The following is a 7,020-nucleotide window of genomic DNA, read 5'->3' on the forward strand; positions in this document are numbered from 1 at the left end:
TAGAGCTTCCCCTGGTGGGACACAGGATGAAATCACTGCGGTTGAGCAGAGATCTATGGAGGAAGCTTTCTCAGCCAAACTCAGACAAAGAATGAAATGCTGGAGAATGGCTGCAGCAGTGGCAGTTTCTAAGATATATAAAGACTTAAACACCTAGTGTACTGTGCTTTAGTACATCTGACTGCCATCTCTCAAATTAAAAACAAAAAACAGGTAGTGAACTCATATCGTTTCACTACAGAGAGTTTTTTGTTGTGGCATGAAGTAACACACCAGGTTTAACCACTGAACTCCAGGATTGTAAAACCCAATTAGGTATTTAAGTTACCAATTAGGTATTTAATTGCGCCAGTTCTGTGGAAAACAATGTTGCAACATTGTAACAACAATGTATTGACGCTCAGGGTAAGGCATTAATAGCGGGGAAGGTGATCTTATCTCAAAACAAGACCAATTTTACACACGCCTCCCCCGGCTCCTGCTCCCCAACATTGCCAAGCACCAGGACACTTGTACCCAACCCATCTGCAATGCCAGCTTCCAGACACTGACGTTTGTGCACACACGTGGACAGGATCCCTTGCAATGACATAGAGAGTAGTGTATGTAGAAGGAATGTATAAAATAATTGAAAAAGTTATCCTGAAAGTCTAAGCAAAGGTACAAGAAAGAAACCTGCAGAAAGTGCAGAAAGAAGAAAGATAGGACAATAAGTGTCCAGAAATTCACCTTAACTGCTTTTGTATTACCAAAATAACCATGGAAAATAAACAAACATATGCCACATTCCCTAAATTTTCATGTCTATTTCTTCTGCCCCAGACATACTTTGTCTCCCTGAATGTGTGCGTTTTCTTTAGTTCTTCCCTCGTCCATGTGCTCTGTCTCTCCTACTCTCTGTCCATCCCCAATCCTGCTGCCTGGATTGATGCCACTAGTGGTACCACAGTGGAACAAAAATATGCACCAAATAATCACTCACAGCCTTCTCATTTAATTAGGTCTGAATAAGACCTGACTAGCCAGAAAGACAGTCTCCGAGTATACGCCATTAGCCAGTCACTAGTGAAAACAGAGCATTGATGCCACAAGTTGGCCCATGGAATACGTGACATACCATTTCATGACAGATTTGAGACACACACCTGTGCTTCAGACGTCTGGAAAAAATGCAGTTGTATTGTCTCTAGATGCATACAAGGAGGCACAGAGTCACTGAAAGTCAACATCTGCATGCACAAGAGTATAATTTGCTTCAAAGTATTCAGACAATTATCCAAACAGAGCTACATTTTCTGGTTAATATTGCCAGCCAGTTTCAACCTTGCACCTAGATTTATGAAAAGGAATGTCTGAATTACCTGGGCATTGACAATATGTGTGTATGGACACATAGCTACATGTACGCAGGGCTGAGTATTACCCTTATATTTTATATCTGAGGAAAAGAACCCAAGAGACATTCTCTGCAGATTTTAGAAGGAGGAGACATTAGCATCTGTACAAATAACTTCTTTATTCCAGTACTCTGAAGCCAAACTGAGAAGAAGCATTAGCATCCTGATTTCCACTCATTAGTTAGGAGCCAAATTATATTTTACCCCTTTTTCGCTTTATTTCAGTACTCTTGGTCCCCCTTTACAACATTTACATATGTTTCCATGCAAGTAACTCTGAAAACTCAAGACCTTCTATTCTGATTTTAAATTAAAGGATCATATATTTTAATAGTTGATTCTCTCACGTGACTCCTGCCCATTCCTAAAACTGAAGCTATTAGCAGCTGTAAACTTTCCTTCCCTACAGTTGCTTAACTTCAATGACAATTTTAGATTAAAATTAATTCACATGATTAAATAAATTGGAATATTAAAAATAGAACCATAGATTGATAAAAGAAATGTAGATATTTTAGATATAGCACAACATTTTTAATTAAAATGCAGAATCTTCAATTTGCTTCTAAATAAAACAGTAACCTTCACTTGATTGATTCTAGGAGCATTGCTGATATATCTTGTTATAGTGGCGTGAATCACATATTAATTAACAATTTGAGTAATTAAAATGTTTTTATCCTTTAAAGGTATTAGAGAAGGAGCCAAATATCTATCATACATGTGCAAAATTTATGGTATCCAGTACTGAAGGCAATTTAGTGCAGAGTAAGGAAATGCAGGTCTGGCTGGCTACTATATACTTTGAGGTAAGTATTTTAGCTTACTTGCTTTATGGTGATATGTACAAACTGAGTTGATCTAAGAGATAAATCTGTTGTTCATGAGGATATATTTGATGCAATCCTGACAACTAAAGGTAAACTAAGCCTCTTCCACGTTTACAGGAAATCCACTAGCGTTTACAGCTTCTGTCCAAACTCAGTGTTTCTATGAGCTCCAAAAAGCAATTATCTGTGTGCAGAAGCATACCTATACAGCATTGCTTTCTTGTCCTTAGAGAAATTAACAGTTCCTTAGCGTACTTCAGCAAATCACACATTTATTCTCTTCACAGATATAACGGCTAAAATCCCACCTTACTCATGCCAGTAACACCAGAAATACATATACTGTCACTATAGTTACTAAAACCTTACTCTAACCTTTATAATTCATATATAATGAGTGCCTTCAGTTTCTCCCCCTTTCTTGGCTACGCAGGTTTGCCTTCCCCTGTGACATTATCCCCCAGCATGGGCTCTGCACTCTGTCCAACCCTTGGGTCCTCTAAGGAGACCTGCTGCCGCCTCTTCCCTTCCACAGTCCTCCCCTCCCTTCCCCCAGCACCTTTCGGCCTCCTTTAACAGACACCTTCTCCTCACCTTTAGGTTTCTGCCCAGCTGCCCCAAAAAAAGCTCACCCTGCTCACCCACATGCCTCACCACTTGCCCACCCGCTTACTTTCAGTTGTGTGAACAACTCAGTGCCTTTTGCTGCCTCCACGGCTTGAATATTATCCCTCATTTAAGCGTTACTCACCGTGTTTTCCTCACATTTCTTTTTTACTAGTCTTCTGTCATCTTTATTTTCACTCTCCTTCTGAGATCGGCACTTGTATGGGGTGAGGAGAGGCAGGAGCTGCCCCTGCCAGGCACGGCCAGTTCCCGCCAGTTCCGGATGGTTCCAGCAGGTTCCAGCAGGTTCCAGCAGCCCCAGCCCAGCCCCTCAGCCTCACTGGAGTACGTCAGTGGAAGCGGAGAACAGACAAAATGGCACTCAGTAGTGAGATGTGAGGGGAAAATATGTGAGAAACAGCCCTGTGAGACTGGGAGGTGTGGTGTGAAGAGGTGCTCCAGCCTGGGGCTGAGACCGGGGTGGGGCGGGTTCGCCTGATGGGCAGAGGCAGAGGTGGTGATGGGGCAGAGACTCCACTGGGGGAGCTGTGCCAGCCCAGGCCAGTACACAGCTGCATTTAAAAAAAAAAAACACAAAAAAAAAAAGAGAGAGAGAAAAAAATTAAATTGGCGCACAAGTTTGGTATCTATCCCAGGTTTCATGGAGATTCTTGTCAAAAAAAACCCTTCTTGAACACCTCGACAACTAGCACATTATACTGTCAACTCTAAACTTCTGATGAAAAATACATATGTACATAAATTTATATGTCACCCCAAGGAGTATAAAAATATACGGGCACTATAAACTATATTTCTGTACACCAGTTCTCCTGAGTGCTTGCCACAACAACAGAGACTTTTTTGTGTACCCACACGTTTTCTGGCTTATGTAAGTTCAGTGGGAACTTTTGCTCTTATTCCAAAGAGTTTTCCCAACAAATTGCACAAAAATCAGCAACCCATTTGTAGGTTATTCAGGATCTTTAATATTGGCGCACTTCAGGTATTCCCTAGCACTGTCAAAACACAGTACATAATATAATTTCTGTATTTAAACTTTCATCCCAGACTGGGTTGAAAACAAGGTATTTCTGTGTTAGAATCTCTACATTTCCACACTGTGATAACCTTGCTTGCACGTCTATGTAACACACACGAGATATCTTTCATTCTTCCTCAATGGGAAGAGAATGGCTCAACTGCAGATCATAGATCTTAAACAACTGGAGTCAAGTTGCAAAAGCCTGTGTTGGCAGGTCAACAGTTTGAACTCCTTTCTCTACACATCTTCACTTGCCATCAGGTCAACAAAAATATTTAAGGGCTAAGCACAGCTGTGAACAAAGCGAGCCAGTGCTGGTGAAGGGGCATGGATGCTTCCCCCTTACACAGTGCCTCTCACAGATGCCACAGCAAACTACCTGAATGCTGCGGCTGCTGTCCCTTTACCCTCTCACACAATATCCACCTGATGGTGGATCCAGCCCACAGGTCTCATGGCTCCTGTCTGCTTTATTTGCTGGCCATTTTGAATGCTGTCAAAATTCCTCTACAAGGCTGACTCCACCCCTCCAAATTTTTCATAAGACTTCTCAGCAGTTTAAGTTTTATTCCTACCAAATCTTGTTCCCTGAGGCCTGATGCTTCCAGAATATTGTTTACTATCACCTACTGGCAGAGTATCTTTCTCCGTTAATGAATAGGATTACATATATTTCTTAAAGTAGCAAGCATTTAGAATAGCTCTAAGTATTTTCCATCACTACGTGAAATACAGGGAACCTGGAATTCCCTCAGCAGTGGCAGAGAGTCCCAAATGCTGTAGCTTTCATAACTTTCTGTACATTATTCTGGGCACCTTGAGCTACAGAAACCTGGGGTCTACAGAGTAGTCAGATAGAGAAGGACCAGCTAAACGTTGACACAGAGACATGCGACTTTGCCTTTAAGGCATTGTTTGAGAGAAAGCCTTATCTAGTATGCTCCCAGCCTGGATCCAACTGCTTGTCCTAACCCAGCATCACACTGTAAGGACTATACAAACAACAAAATAACTTTGGGATTCCCAAGGAGTGCCTATATGAATACTTTAGTTTGATTCAGGAGTGATTTGGAAGCTAACCTGGAGGATGCTCTCAGGAGCATACCCCATGCACTCTGCTACTGGAGCATAGGTTGTGAGACCTGACTAGGGTAAACACTCAAGTAAATACCTGTTGAAGCAACAATTATAATTCCTCTTTCCCCCAGACTTACCATCAGCTAAGAGTAAGAAAGAAACAGCAGAAGTGTCATATATCATGTTCTGCTTTAACAAAAAATCTGCACTTTAGGCTCTTACAGCTAAGGAGAAATTCCTTAACTTCCACCAGATGTAGAATACATACTTTCCTTTCAGGGCAGTTGCTGGAATAAACGTCTGACACTAAACAGTGCGTGCTACTGCAGGCCTGATTTCATCCAGTCCCCAGCATCCTCTAAAAAAGGTAAACAAACACTAAGTATGTAGAGGATTAATGATCACTAACCAATGTTTTCTTATGAGATCTGGGATAATTCAGTGAAGACTGAAAAGACGAGGGAGGCAGAAATTAAACTAAACACTGCCTTCACTGACCTTACATGCCTTGAGACTTGCTTTCATATATGATCTAGGTGCCATGATTAAAGAACACAGGAGAGGCAGAGCCCCACTGCAGCTTTCAAAGGACACTCATGACATTACAACATTCAGCCATAACAGGAGAAGGCTACACCTGGATCAAATGGATTCTTCCTGACCGTGGCGCAGGAAGTTAAAGGAGGAGCTAGCCTCTGCCTGGAAAAGAAACTAGACTTATAGATCCTGATGTGTGGTATTTATAATTTATAAACAAACAAAAAAGTATCCTGTGTCCACGTTTCCCCACAGCATTTTGAAACCCATTCTCAAGTATGTAAATCTTTCAGTTTTACTGACGTTAGTAAAGGGAGCAGAAAATATATCTTCAAATCATTAAAATAAAAATATAAAGCAGGTCATTACAGCACAGAATTTTATACCTGTCCATTATTGCCTTTATCGACATACTTGGGGGGAAAAGCATATATACAAACACCCAGGCACAATGGTGCCAACTCTTTTCATCTGATAATTTCAGCCAATAAAGCTGTGAAAACGACTAAGTCCCACCTTCAAAGCTATCAATGTTATTACAGATGAGTTCCTCTCTTTCTCACTCACATACATGCACATAGATGAGCTGCCAGTTCTATTTATTAGACTCCTCATACACAGAGAGCAGATAGCTCATCTGCATTTTATCAGGTGTCTGTATAATTAAAGCTTATTGCAAACAGAGATATTATTGGTATATTTTATTACTTGTCTATGAGCAACCGAACAAAGTAAGAGGCATAAATGAATTCAGTTTTACAGTACTTTGTTTTAAACAAATGCCACTACCTACACACACACACACCCCTAATTATCAGTTCTTACACAATCTGCCAAATATCAAGCCTATAGTTCATAAGCCAGACTAACGACAGGCAGTAAATATATTCCCCCTAATTTAAAATTTTATTGCAAAATACCCTCTGCACTATGTTAACCTACACTAAATCACACCATGCAACACCAGCCTTACCAGTGTTTACTTACTCGTTCAAAAAATGGAAAACAGTACGTATTCATATTTCCAGAGATCTGTACTAAAAGCGACAGAGCTGTATGTACAAATTTTGAAACAGTGCAGGATGAGAGACTAAAGCTGTTAAAAACGCTAGAAGATTAGTCAAAAGCCACTTGTTTATTTTTAATCACGTTTCTTAAGACTCACATTCAGAGTGCAGGATCTGCACAAGCCTTTCAGAAGTTCCCCAGCATTTCTACTAGACTATATTAAAATTTAAATTTTTACCTAGATTGGGCAGAACCTTTCATAACCGTGAGCCACGGTACTGTTGGGTGGGACTGTGTCTAGCGGTGTAAGTTACTGAAGGCCATAAGATATCTCCATAACAAAGCAGAGTATACTCAGCAATGTGTATGTAAGTGAGGTCGCTGGAAGGAACTCAAATTCAAGTCTCCCGCTTCTCAGGCAAGTGTTTTGCCATCAGGCAAGAGGTTGCTCAGTAGCTGAGCCCTCCAGAGCTTCTCTCATACTTAACCCACACTTCTTTATGGGCGCTTTGTTGTCTCC

Source organism: Phalacrocorax carbo, chromosome 3 (assembly GCF_963921805.1).
Source record: "Phalacrocorax carbo chromosome 3, bPhaCar2.1, whole genome shotgun sequence".
Lineage (NCBI taxonomy): Eukaryota > Metazoa > Chordata > Aves > Suliformes > Phalacrocoracidae > Phalacrocorax > Phalacrocorax carbo.